Source organism: Monodelphis domestica, chromosome 3, assembly GCF_027887165.1.
Source record: "Monodelphis domestica isolate mMonDom1 chromosome 3, mMonDom1.pri, whole genome shotgun sequence".
Classification (NCBI taxonomy): Eukaryota; Metazoa; Chordata; class Mammalia; order Didelphimorphia; family Didelphidae; genus Monodelphis; species Monodelphis domestica.
The window spans coordinates 437452648-437465639 of record NC_077229.1 but is presented as its reverse complement, the minus strand read 5'-3'; the positions used below and the strand labels follow the sequence as shown (position 1 = coordinate 437465639).

General features: G+C 39.5%; 1 protein-coding gene across 4 annotated transcripts in view; it reads left to right on the top strand.

Annotated features, from left to right (window-relative positions):
• PDZD2 (PDZ domain containing 2) overlaps positions 1-12992 on the top strand; it is a 514756-nt gene that overhangs the window by 282264 nt on the left and 219500 nt on the right. Inside the window, exon 1 of one of the 4 annotated variants that reach the window (XM_056824529.1) lies at positions 6491-9087. The exons of the other annotated variants lie outside the window; for them this stretch is intronic. The gene's annotated coding sequence lies outside the window, so the exon portion shown is untranslated. Of the gene's footprint in view, positions 1-6490; positions 9088-12992 lie in introns of those variants that run through there. 4 annotated transcript variants of the gene reach the window in all.

Sequence of the window (12992 nt, the reverse complement as noted above, 5' to 3'; positions counted from 1 at the left end):
ATCTGATGGCTAAATCCATGGAGGCAGACAACTGCTTTTTAATTGATTCCGGAAAGAAAATTGTGAAGCCTTTTTCCATTTTTTTTTTAGTGTTCTCTAGGCATTTTCCAGATGGAGAGCCCTACATTTACAAAGTGTAAAGTCCTTACAATGTCTGGTAGGGTGGGGCAAGGGGCAGAGGAGATTTTGATTAGGGTGGGAGGGTAAAACCATAGTTTTAGTGCCTGGGATTAGAGATCATTGAATTATAGATTTAGAGCTGACAGACTGATGGGGTTGGGTAGGGAAAGATGGGACATCTAGTCTCTTCCACTTAATTTAAAGATGATTACAGTGAGGCTAAGAGAGCTTAATTGACTTTTTGTTATGCATCTAGTAAGTGTCATAGGTGGAATTTGAACCCAAGTCTTCTGGATTCCATATCTAGAATGTGTGCTATTTGGATGGAGAAGATAGGATGTTTGCTTCAGTATTATCTTTTGATTTGCAGGAGTTATATTGTTGTAGCTCCTGAGTAAAGAAGGAGGAATGGAGGAGGGAGAGAGAGAAGGGAGACAGAGAAAGGAGCGAGGGAAGGGAAGTGTAGAGGAGAGGAAAGGGCTGGAGAAAGAGAAGAGAGGAGGGACAGATACAGAGGGAGACAGGGACAATTACACACAGAGCACTCACATGTGTATACTTTCTCTTCTCACTAGTTGCCATTGAGCCTAGTCCTGAAATTTCTTCTGTGCACCTGAATCACGTTCAACAGTAGGTCAGCATCTGCAGCTGCAAATTCTGCACCTCCATAGATCACCCATTATTCCAGCCCAGCAAGCATGGCCTCTGTGCCATGTTATTGTGGGATTGTACCATCTGTTACCTTTCACCATATTTTCTAGGCCTCCCTTATTTTGAATGGGACTTTTGCAAGACTGTTCAGTCAGACTTTGTTTTTTACAAGAGTCTTGAGGGGATTCACAATCTCTCACTCTTTGGCACGAGAGTCCAAGCCTAAGTGCAAATGTAGAAACCATTAGCAAAAGAATAAAGCCCAGAGGATACAGGTGAGAGAAAGCCAGAGACAAATTGCAGGTCCAGATACCATTGGGGGTGGCATGGGGGAGAGTAAAGGCGAGTGGGGGTTGAGGATAAATCAGTTTCCTTGAATATTAAGTATCAGTGAAGTCTGAGGTGTCCATAAAGATCACTATTTACTGATGTCCATGAGGTGCATGGTATTTTACTAGGTACTATTAGGGTTAGAGCAGTATTGGTGTGAAGTATTGGCATGCCTGCCAGGCTGGCATGGGGTGGGGGGAGCTGCTCCGTTCCCCCTCTTCCCAGTGCCTGAGGACATTTTTTGCATGCCCAGCCCTTCTGTCCAGCTGCCCAAAGCGAGCACTTCCACCCTTTGCACTCAGGGGAAATGCAGGGGGGCTCACAGGTAGTTTGAAGTTGCAGTTTGGGCACATGAACTTGAAAATGTTCACCAACTCTGCATTAGAGTATAGACTAGATATATGGCTAATCTCATTTAAGGAAGGGAAGGGAGGGAGGAGGGAGAGAGGAATAAACATTTATATGGAATAACTAGGTGGCTCAAGACAAATGAGTCAGATAGAACTAAGAGATTTCCCCTGAGCCACACAGCAAATATCTGTCTCATACTGGACTTGAACTCAAGTCTTCCTGGCTCAACATTTTATCCAGTGATTCCCTAGCTGCCTCTCCAGTATTTAGGATAATTACAGTTAAGATAAGCATGCCAGTGACATAAAACTCTATTAAATATTCTTTAAAATTTAATTAATGAGTACACAGGTTCATTCACTTGTTGAACAATTAATATTAAGATTCTATTGTTTGTGGAACATTCTGCTAGTTGTTGGGAGAATCCAAAATTTACTTAATTCTTCCTTTCTTCCTAGAGTTTATAGCCTAGCAAAAAGATACATATAAGAAAAGATATGCACAGATATTGTGAAATATTGTGGTGTATTGTTGAATGGAGCAGCTAGGTGGACTATGTATCAGAAGAATCATGTTTATGAGTTAAAATCTGGCCTTAGGCACTGTCTATGTGACCCTGGCCAAGTCACTTAACTTCATTTGCCTCAGCTCCTTATCTATAAAATGAGCTGAAGGAAATGGCAAACACTTAGTATCTTTGCCAAGAAAACCCCAAATGGGGTCAGGAAGAGTCCAAACATGACTGAAAAGATTGAACATTGTTGAATGAATGAATAATGCATTTGTTGAGCAAACATTTACTATATGTAAAATGCTATGCTAAGTGCTGGGTCTACAAGTAGGAAAACAAGATAGTAAAAAGGAGCAAAAGAAAATAAGATAAAGGAGCTCACATTTGGATAGGGAAGAAAACACAAATGTTGAAGTCTTTGAAGAGTTATAAAATAAGGTGTCCTATGAAGTTTGAGGAGGAAGATATTTCCTGACTGGCACAATCAGAAAAGACTTCCTGGAGGAAGGTAGATACGACTTCCTGGGGAGGTCATGGGATTCCAGGGTTTGATCATAAGGCCAGCAGGACACAGCTTTGTCCCAGTGAAGCCTGAGGGAAGTTGCCAAGGTCATCTCAAATTATGTACACCAGGATGATGGCAAGCCTATACCATACTAGGTTTAGAGATAGAACAATGGCTTTAAAGTAGAAGAACAAGAGTTCTTCAGTTTTTGCTGAAGTTTTGAAGTATTGGGAATGCAGTTGGAGATGTAAAGCAGACAGGGAGAAATATGAGATTCACTTTTGAAGGATAGATTAGGGCTGAAAGTATAGACTTGAGAGTCATCAGCTTAGGTGTGTTTATTTAACCTATAGGAATGAATCATATCACTAAGGAGGAGAATTTAGGACTCTAGTTTATAACCTGGGGATCAAAGACCCCCCAAGGAGTCCATAGATAGATTTCAAGGGTTCTCTAAACTTGGATAGGGAAAAATTACATCTTTATTTTCACTAACTTCTACTGGAAATTTGGCATTTCCTTCAATTATTCAAAAAACAAACTATATTCCTCAAAAAAGTCCATCACTTTATCTGATGGCCAAAGACATCCAGACTCCCAAAAAGTTAAGAATCCCTGTTTTAGAGAGAAAAGCCAGGACAGATCCTTGGGGGAACACTCATGTTTACAGGCCAGAAGGTCAGGGAACTACCTAAGGAGACCAGGAAGGAGTCATTAGATGATTAGGAATTTGTGCCTGAATTTTATCATGTTTATGATATCTGGCTCCTCCTGATCTTGCAGTAAATTTGGGAAGATAAATAAGGGGGGGGGGGAATTAAGCCCTTGTGAAGAAATAAAATTATTCATTTTTGCATGGCAGCAAGCACTTGAGAAGACAGCAGGGTGTTTGCTAAATGGCTTATCTGCTATGGCTTATACTTCTTGACCCTATAGTGACTTCTTTAGATGTGATAAACAGCTCTCCATCAGAATGGGAATAGTTTCAATGAGACTGCATGTCATGCTTAGCTCTTCAGTGTAAATGCAGTCAGCAGTGGCTGGCCTGGCTGGCAGCCCTGCTGGGAAATGGACTTTGCTGACGTTGGGATTCCTTTTGACACACTGCAGCCCATTGAACATTTTGTTTTGTGTTTCTGGCCTCCCCTTTGTCATTTTCAGTTAAGCCTGCAGAATTTGGGAATTGGAAAAACCATAGAGGATGTGGCTAGGGGTTTTCACTGAAGTGATGGTACCTGAACAGCAAAGAATGAAAAATTTTTTGTAAAGATATTTTATTTTACCGATTACATGTATTAACAACTTTCCATGTAAGTTTTCTAAAGTTATATGATCCAAATTGTCTCTCTCCCTCCCTTCTTTTCCTGCCTTCCTCAGAGATAGTAAGCAGTTTGATCTAGATTATGCATCTATTATTATAGAAAACATATTTTCATATTGTTCATTTTTATAAGAGAATAATCATATAAAACCCAAACCCCAGAGTAAAAACACCAACTGATGTGAAAAATATTATGCTTTGACCTGCACTCTGACTCCAGCAGTTCTTTTTCTGGAGGTAGGTAGCATTCTTGGTCATAGGTTCTTTACAACTGTCCCACTAAGTCTTTCATAATTGATTTCACACAATATTGGTGTTATTGTGTACAGTGTTCTGGTTCTGCTCCTTTCACTCTGCATCAGTTCATATAGGTCTTTCCAGCTCTTTCTGAAATCATCCTGTTCATCATTCCTTAGAGCACAAATGCATTCCATCACCATCATATACTGCAATTTGTCATCTTAATCGGTGGACAGCCTCTTAATTTCCAATTCTTTACCACCACAAAAAGGACTGTTATAAATATTTTTGTACATGTAGGAATTTTTCCCTTTGTTTTGATCCATAGGGTGAAATTTAAAGGCAAGCAAAGAAAAGGGAGAAATGAGGTATTCTCTAGGAGTAAGAAGCAAGAGGGAAAGAGATCAGTTTTCAGAAATTAATATTTGCTATTGAAATCTGGGCCTGACCTAAAACATGGCAACCAGGAGCTTTCTCCTTTAGCAGTGATGGAAGTATTGCCCTCCAGAAGTGAGCTTCCATAGAAGAAAGAGAGATCTAACAGCCACTAGGCTTTGTGTATCTTACTAGTCCTGCCAACAGAGCTATAACTGGTAATCTTGGCATTGGGGCAAACAGTACAGTGTGTGCCCACAAACCAACTTTTACCCTTTAGGTAGCTTTTGGGACAGAAGGAGAAGTGCTGACAGGAATGAAGCTCATCAGTGGTGGGAGGGGGAAGGAAACATCTATTTATTCTATATTCTAACTGATTATTTACTTGCTGGGTGCCGACATCAGTTTTTTTTTCTGTGCTGCTAACTACTTAAGGAGTAGAAGTATCATCAGTGTCCTCTACTTTTGCTGCACTGGAACAAAGTCTTGGTTGCCTCACCCTAGTTACAGCTTTGTCTCTTACTACACTGCATCTCAACGAACATTTTGTTTTATGTTTCTGGCCTCCCCTTGTCATTTTCAGTTAAGTCTGCAGAATTTGGGGCCTGGAAAAACCATTGACTTGGCTGGGGATTTTCACTGAGGTGATGGTACCTGAACAACAAGGAATGAATTTTTTTTTTGTAAAGATATTTTATTTTACTAATTACATGTATTAACAAATTTTCACATGTTTTCTAAAGTTGTATGATCCAAATGGTCTCCAGCAACCTTAAAACTTTGCCTTTTCTTTGCCATATGAATTTTCTTATCCAAACACTTCCTAGTTATGCAGTGGTAGGCTTTAGCTCTCCAAATAACCACACATATACAATTCCCAGGATTTCAGTGGCTTAGATTTTGCCCTCGTATTCACTGGCTCTCTCTATTGATTCCTAGATCTTTTGTGCCCTGTGCACCACCACTCGGTATTGCCAACCTTTCTTTTGTTGCAATCTACTAGCTGAGCACATTTTTATATCTGTGTTTTTATGGCATTTCAGCTAATATTAGGACCCTGGAAGTTACCATTTGTTCATGTCCGTGGGAAACCTCTTTCCAGTTATTAAGAAAAATTCTTCTTGTGGGAAAAAGGAGCAAACAAATAGCTAATTGTTTTGTGGTTCATAGAAAGACTTCCATATAGGATATGACTTCCTCTGTGGTGCATTGAATGCTTGATTTTCATGACCAGAGTTCCTATCGTCACAGAGCCTTATCTGATTTTAAGTGAAGTTTCTCAATGGCAAAGATGGGAGATACCTGGAAAGGACAAAATTTCATGCCCAGTTATGTTACTGGCTGTCATTGAACTGTGATTAATCTTTTCCATTATCCTTTCTACTCTTGCTCAGTTAAATCAGAAATCAAAACAAAAAGAATACTCTTTAATGGTACTGGAACATTAGCAGACTATGGGGCAGAGGGAAGGGAGGGTGGTATGTTCCTAAATTCTAAAATTTCAGAAGGAATGCAGGATTTTTAGCTCTAAGTGCTAATACTAGGACTGAACTGTTTCACTAGTAGCCTAAGTAGTGTGGGCAGGAAAGAAGGGGAAAAAGGAGACAGAGAAAGGGAAAGGAGAAGGAAGGGAGGGAGAGAAGGAAGGAGAAGGGGAGGGAGAGAGGGGCAGAGAGAGACACTAAACAGAACAAGTTCAGTTCATTTTCCACATGGTAGTTATCATGTTCCTCTACCACTTCAAATCGTCTCTTCTCTGAGCTAAAAATCCCTAATTTCCTCAACCAGTTCTTGTAAGGCTTGACTTTGAGACCTTTGGTTGTCTTCCTCAGGATGAAGAGTCACAGAGTCTCCAAGTTCAAAATCATGTTGGAGAAAATCTATTCCAGTTGATAAATGAACATAAATGAAATAGACTGTATGATGATATTCTATTTTCCACTCATTTGATAGGAGTAAGATAGAAACTTTCCTGGGGCAAGTTCCTATGCTGCTTTTCTTCCTGTATTTCGTGTTTTGTGGACTATTCAAAAGGTAGATAAAATAACTGTTCTTTGTAAATGAATAAATGTATTAGAATATAAGTTCTTTTCTCTAGACTTACTGAAAACATTTTCAGGAAAACTTCAAAGCAGATGGGGATTGAAATGATTTGTACCATATTCTGTTCCCCTGCTTTTATTCTCTAGATCTCTATATTTTGAAAGCTTTTTATTCCACATAGTTTGGGGGTTATGAGCATTCAGTGTGGTGAGTTCTAAAAATACTACTCTTAAAGTTTTATGGATTATTGTTATGTGCAGTTGATTGTGAACAATAGTTCTGTCTGTGATAAGACTCTGAGTCCAGTCAATGTATGTGTTGAATTCTCAAGGATGATTTGAGGTGTGTATTTGTAGTGGAGGCATTTGTCTTCTGTTGGTTTGTGGAAAACAGCAACCTTTTGGTGTAGAATTCTAACCCTCATGTTTGGCCTTTCTAGGTACCTGGCAGGCACGACATTTTTGCCGGTAGTAGTGATGTTCACCATTTTCTTGAATAATCTGCATTGATTCCCAAGTCTGAGCTTTTAAAGAATAGCCCTTCTGTAATGTATTATTATTGTTAGCCAATATTTACATTGTACTTTAAAGTTGATAAAACAACAGATACCATCTAGAGCTTGCAAAAATATGGCACCCAGAATTGAACACAAAATTCCAGGTGTTGGGTGGGGGAGAAAACAGCAGGACCACAACTTCCCCCATTTCCAACACTAAACTTTTATTAATGCAGCCTGAGATCAGGTTCACTGTTTTAGATACTGGTCACAGAATTGACTTATATGTATATATGTATTTAAGCCCTTGCTTTCTGTCTTAGAAGCTATCCATTCCAAGGCAGAAGAGTGGTAAGGGCTAGGCAACTGGGGTTAACTGACTTGCCTAGAATCACCCATCTAGGGAGTGTCTGAGGTCATATTTGAACCCAGGTTCTTCTGAATTCAGAACTGCTGCTCTAGCTAGTGTGCTACCTAGCTGGCCCTTTGACTTACATTTAGCTTGGAGTTCACTATTATGCCCAATTCTATTGCCTGATAAGGCAGAGTGCCAGTGTTAGTTAGGTGGTGGCACATTCCACATTTTTTTCCTTGGGTAGGGCCTGGGTTTTTGTTTTTGTTACACACGTAGTTTAAATTTTCTAGCTTCTGGGCTCAACCTCATTTGCTAAGTGATACACTCTCTCAAATTGGGGTAACTCCAGGCTGAGATTGCTCCAACCCTGAACCTGTTCTTCTAAAGCTAATAGTCCAAATCAGGCCTGCCTTCAGTGACTAATCCTGGCCAGCTAGAGTTTGGTCATAGGTTTTGAAGGGAAATGATCTCATTGGGGGCAAGTGTTTCTAAGGTCAATGAAGGAATGAATGAATGGATGGATGGATGAATGAATGAATTTATTAAGTGCTCACCGAAGGCCATGGGCTAATAAGTAAGTATTGGCTGCACAAGGGTTGTCACTGTGGAGTAATTTGAACTATACATTCTTTTGCATATTTTGCCAAATATTAGTCACAGTTCTTTTATTTTAAAAAAATGTAGCAAAAAAAAGAAGAAAGCAAAATGAAGATTTTGTGGGGTTTTTCTTCTGCTTAGGTGAACTCTTTAAGGTCATAGGATTTAGTATTGGAAGAGACCCTTCACACACCTTCAACCTATTTTTGCAGGTAATAGAATTGAAACTCACAGGGAAAGGGACATACCCAAGGTCATGCCAGAATCAGGATTTGAACCTACATTTCTGGTTCCAAATTCAGTGCTCTTTTTTTCTGCACCGTGCTCTCCCTCAGTGGAATGACTTCTATTTTGATTGTCCTGCACAAATCATCTGACTAGGGTAGAACTCTAAATTTGGCATGACAGCAGCCACTCAAGGCTAAATGTTGGGATCAGTCCAGAGATGGGAGGTCATGGGTTCAAATCTGACCATAGATACTTCCTAGTTGTGTGGCCCTGGACAACATTTAACTCCCATTGCCTCACCCATTGGAATTGATATACTGTATTGATTCTAAGACAGAGAGTAAGGGTTCAAAAAAAATAAGGATTGACTGTCGAGCAAACTGGTCACATCCCAAATGTTCTTCCAGTCACCAGGGGTCTTGAAAGGTTGGCTAAATTACACTTTCTCCAATTCCTCCTCTGAGGATGTAATCTTTTTTCATTTCAGCCATGCTATTACAGAGAGGGGAAGACTTCCGAATTAGGAGAACCATCAAAGATCCAAGGACTTCTTTCAAAGCCTAAATCAAGTTCTTTCTCTTTTGTGAAGCCTTTCTTGACTATCACCAGTCAACAGCAATCTTTCTCTCCCCTGGTTTGCTATATAGCACTTGCCTTTAGCTCTCCACTGATGGGTCTCTTTTACTACACTGTGTTGGCAGTGGGAAGTCTTATTGTCCCAACTAGGTCATAATCTTTTTGACTATTAGGTAACACAGGGGGTTGAGCCCTGAACCTGCAGTCAGGAAGACCTGAGTTCAAATATTACCTCAGACACTAGCTGTATGACCTTGGGCAAGTCAATTAAACTATGCCTGACTTGATTTTCTCACATGCAAAATGGGGGTAATGATAATGCCTATCTTCTAAAATCGTTATGAGGACCAAATGAGATAAAAAGCACCTATAGACCTTGAAGTGTTATGTAAGTGCTAACTATCATTATTATAGTGTTCTTAGCATTATTACTCATTTTATTGTTGGAAATATGGGCTACATCTTATTCTGCCTTGTACAATAATAAGCATTTGATGTTTCTAGTTATAGTGCTTTAATGTTTAAAATGACCTTCCTCATAAACTTCTGAGCAAAGCACTACAAATATTACTATCCTCATTTATAAATGAGGAAATCCAAGGTAGTATGGTATAGTGGAAAAACCACTGGCTTTTCAGTGAGGACACCTAAGTTCAGATCCTGCTTTTTGACACTTAATAGCATTTGTGTAACCTGGGACAATCATTCAGCCTCTCTGAGGCTCAGTATTCTCAGGCATAAAATGGGAATCATAATAGCCCCTACCTTCCAAGGGTATTGGGAGCATTGAATTAGATGAAGCTCTTTAAAAACCTTTAAGGTCAAAATCTGGGTCCCTTATTATTATTATTACCACACTAAGCATCTATGGGTTGAGTTTTGGTTTTGAGCAGACATTAATTCTTTGGACATTGATTCAATCCAGTAAATTCATTGGCTATCTCTTATGTACGAGACACTGGACGGGGTGTAATGAAAAATAGGATGTAATTCTTGATCTTGAGGAATTTTTCTTTCAGTAGTAGGGATGGATTTGGTGGTAGAAATGTTTAGAATACAAGATAATAGCATAGATGCCGTAATAGACATTGCTACAGTTTAAAAGGGAGCTAAGGCTCATTCAGCTGCGTGAATCAGGACTAGTTTTTTTGAAGAAGGTGACACTTTTTGTTGGGCCTGGAAGAATGGGCAGAGTTTCAGCTTTGTGAGAAGGAATAGGGTGGAGATTGTTCTCAGCAGAGGAACAGGCAGGAGACAAGTCCAGAAAATAACAAGATTTCCGGTGTGGTCAGAGCTCTCGTCCTCCAGTCTCTGGAGACTCCAGTGTTGGATTCATGTCTTCTTGAATGAATGAATGAATAAATAAAGCATTTATTAAATGCCTAATATGTACAAAGTGTTGTTATGTGTTCTGGGAATACAAAGAGAAGAGTGACACAGTTCCTGCTCTCAAGATGTTCCTATTCTATTAGCAGAGAAAACACATATGAAAAGGTTTCAGCTGCAAGTTCGATGGAGTCCTGGGGTAGGGTATAACAACAAAGTGGATGGCAGTGCCTCTTCTTTAATGCAATTTACACTGATAAAATCCTATCTGTTTCTGACATTGAACCATTTGATAGTGCCAAGGACTTTGGTGGCCAGAACTTTCTTTTCTAGGTCTTCAGTGGTTGTGGCTATAGTGCCTGCAGGAGGAATTGCCAGGCTACATCAGTCAATCAATCAGTGAATCAGCAAGCATTTGTTAAACACCTGGATGCTAGGTATGAGGATGCAAATACAAAGAATGTAGCAATCCTTAGTTTAAAGGAGTTTATTAAGTTTTCTCTTGGGTCTGAGAGATAGATTTCATTATGTGGCAGCCTCAGAGACTGATGCTGAAAATGACAATATATCACAGCTGAGGAGGAGACACAAATCACCTGTTCATTTGTCTATATTAACAGAATAACTTGATCAGAGCAGAGACAACGGGGATTCTTCTTGGAAATGGCCACTTTTCTCTCTGCTCAGAACAACTGCATTTTATGTGGGAGGTAAAATGTTGTTGAACCAGGAACCAAAGGTTGATTGCTATTATTACCCCCCTCCTGCCATGTTAATTGGGCTGATGATTTAGTAAATTGTTTGCCAAGTTTTGAGACCTTAGAATCATCCCTTGACTCTTTCCTTCCTCAACTCCCATCTTCCAAATACTTGCTGGGTCTTGTTTTTCTACCTGAAAATCTCCCCTTTTTTCTTTACTCACCTGACCACTACTTTAGCTCAGGCCTTTATCACTTTGTTCCTGAATTATTGTAGTAGCCTCCTAATTAGTCTTCCTGGCTCTAGTTTCTCATTTCTCTAATTAGTTAATATAGTTGTCAAATTGGTGTTACTGAAGCACAGATCTGACCTCTGGTTCTCTCATATTTTCAGGAATAAATACAATGTTGCCTGAAAATTAAAAGAACTGGATTTTCTCCCTCATCCTCTAAAAGTGATTTGATAATAGGTATCCTCAGTGGAATTGATGCTTAAAAAAAGGGGCCATAGCCTGTGGTCTGTGGATAAGTTAAAAATATTTTGTGTATATACACATATGTACATATAGAATAACTTTTTTAAAATAAAGTTTTATTAATTTTTTAAATACATCACTAAAAATTCCCTAATATCCTATACCATTATGCTCTCCCAGAGAGCTATCCAATGTTCTAAAGAACATTTTGAAAAAACTTTAGGGGATAGTTGGGTGGATCAATGGATTGAGAGCCAGGCCTAGAGACAGGAGGTCCTGGGTTCAAACCTGGTCTCAGATACTTCCCAGCTGTGTGACCCTGAGCAAGTCACTTAACCCCCCATTGCCTAGCCCTTGCCGCTCTTCTGCCTTGGAACCAATACCCAGTATTGATTCCAATATGGAAGGCAAGGGTTTTTAAAACAAACAACAAAAACCCCCTATAAAAATAGAAAAAAAATCTAGTGATCAATATATTGTAAAGGTCTAAAAATAGAGTCAATGTGCCATATTTGCGAACCTCTGCAAATGGAATAAAATAGTGTCTTCTATTTTTTTATTGAATTTTAAAAATTAACAGAAATTTATTTTCTCTCTTTATTCTCCACCTCCCTGGGGGAAAACAAAACAATTCCTTATAACATAGGCATAGTCAAACAAACATTGATAATGGCCCCAAAATGTAAATCTCATTCTATACCATGAGTCTATTACCTCTCTTCCAGGAGGTGGACAGCATGCTTCATCAAGAGATAGCTGGAATTATGGATATTCATTACTATAATTGTAATATAAATGTTTTCCTTTGTAATCCTATGTGCTGTATTTTTTTATTCATTTAAAGTTTGTATTTTATTTTGTGCCACTAGGTGGCACTGTGGCTAGAATGCCGAACCAAGTCAGGAATGTCTGAGTTCAAATCCAGTCCCAGATACTTGTTCTGTAATCCTGGGTAAATCTTTTAACCTCTCTCGTCCTCAGTCTCTTCATCTGTAAAATGGGGGTAATATAGTGGTCATCTCCTAAAGTTCTAAAGTTGTGGTGAGAAAAAAAATGAAGTAATATTTGTAAAGCTTTTTGCAAACCATGAATAAATACAAGTTGTTATGGTTCTGAGAAGGGATCAATAGGCTTTACCATACTGCCAAAGAGCCCCAGGTCTTCAAAAGCTTGAGAATCCCTGTCCTAGAGCGCTGAGACATGTAGGATGGAACCAGGATTAAACCCAAGCATTCCCAATTCCTGTTCTAATCTTTGTTTGTGAACTGACTTTAGTCATTCATTTTTAGGGAGCAGTGTGGTGCAGTGGGAGGAATGCTGTATTTGTAGTCAGAGAACCTGGATTTCAATCCTGACCTTGCCATTGCTATGGCCTCTGGGCAAGTCACTTAACTTCTCTTAGACCTGGTTTATTGTTCAGTTCTGTCCAGCTCTTCCTGACCCCATTTGGGGTTTTCTTGGCAAAGACACTAGACTGGTTTGCCATTTCCTTCTTCAACTTAATTTTACAAGTGAGGAGACTGAGGCAACTGGAGTTAAGTGTCTTTCCAGGATCACACAGCTAAGAAGTGCCTTAGGCTGGATTTGAACTCAGGGAGAGGAGTCTTCCTGACATTCAGTCTGGTACTCTACACACTGCCCCACTTGGCTGCCTAGTAAAATGAGCCTAGTGGCCTCTAAGGTTCCTACCTGCCTTAGGTCTCTGAGTCTGTTTTGATTGTTTAAAACATTGCTGTGAGATGCTTTTACCATTTTATTAGTATTGTTGCCTGCCTTATCTCCCCCCCTCCCTT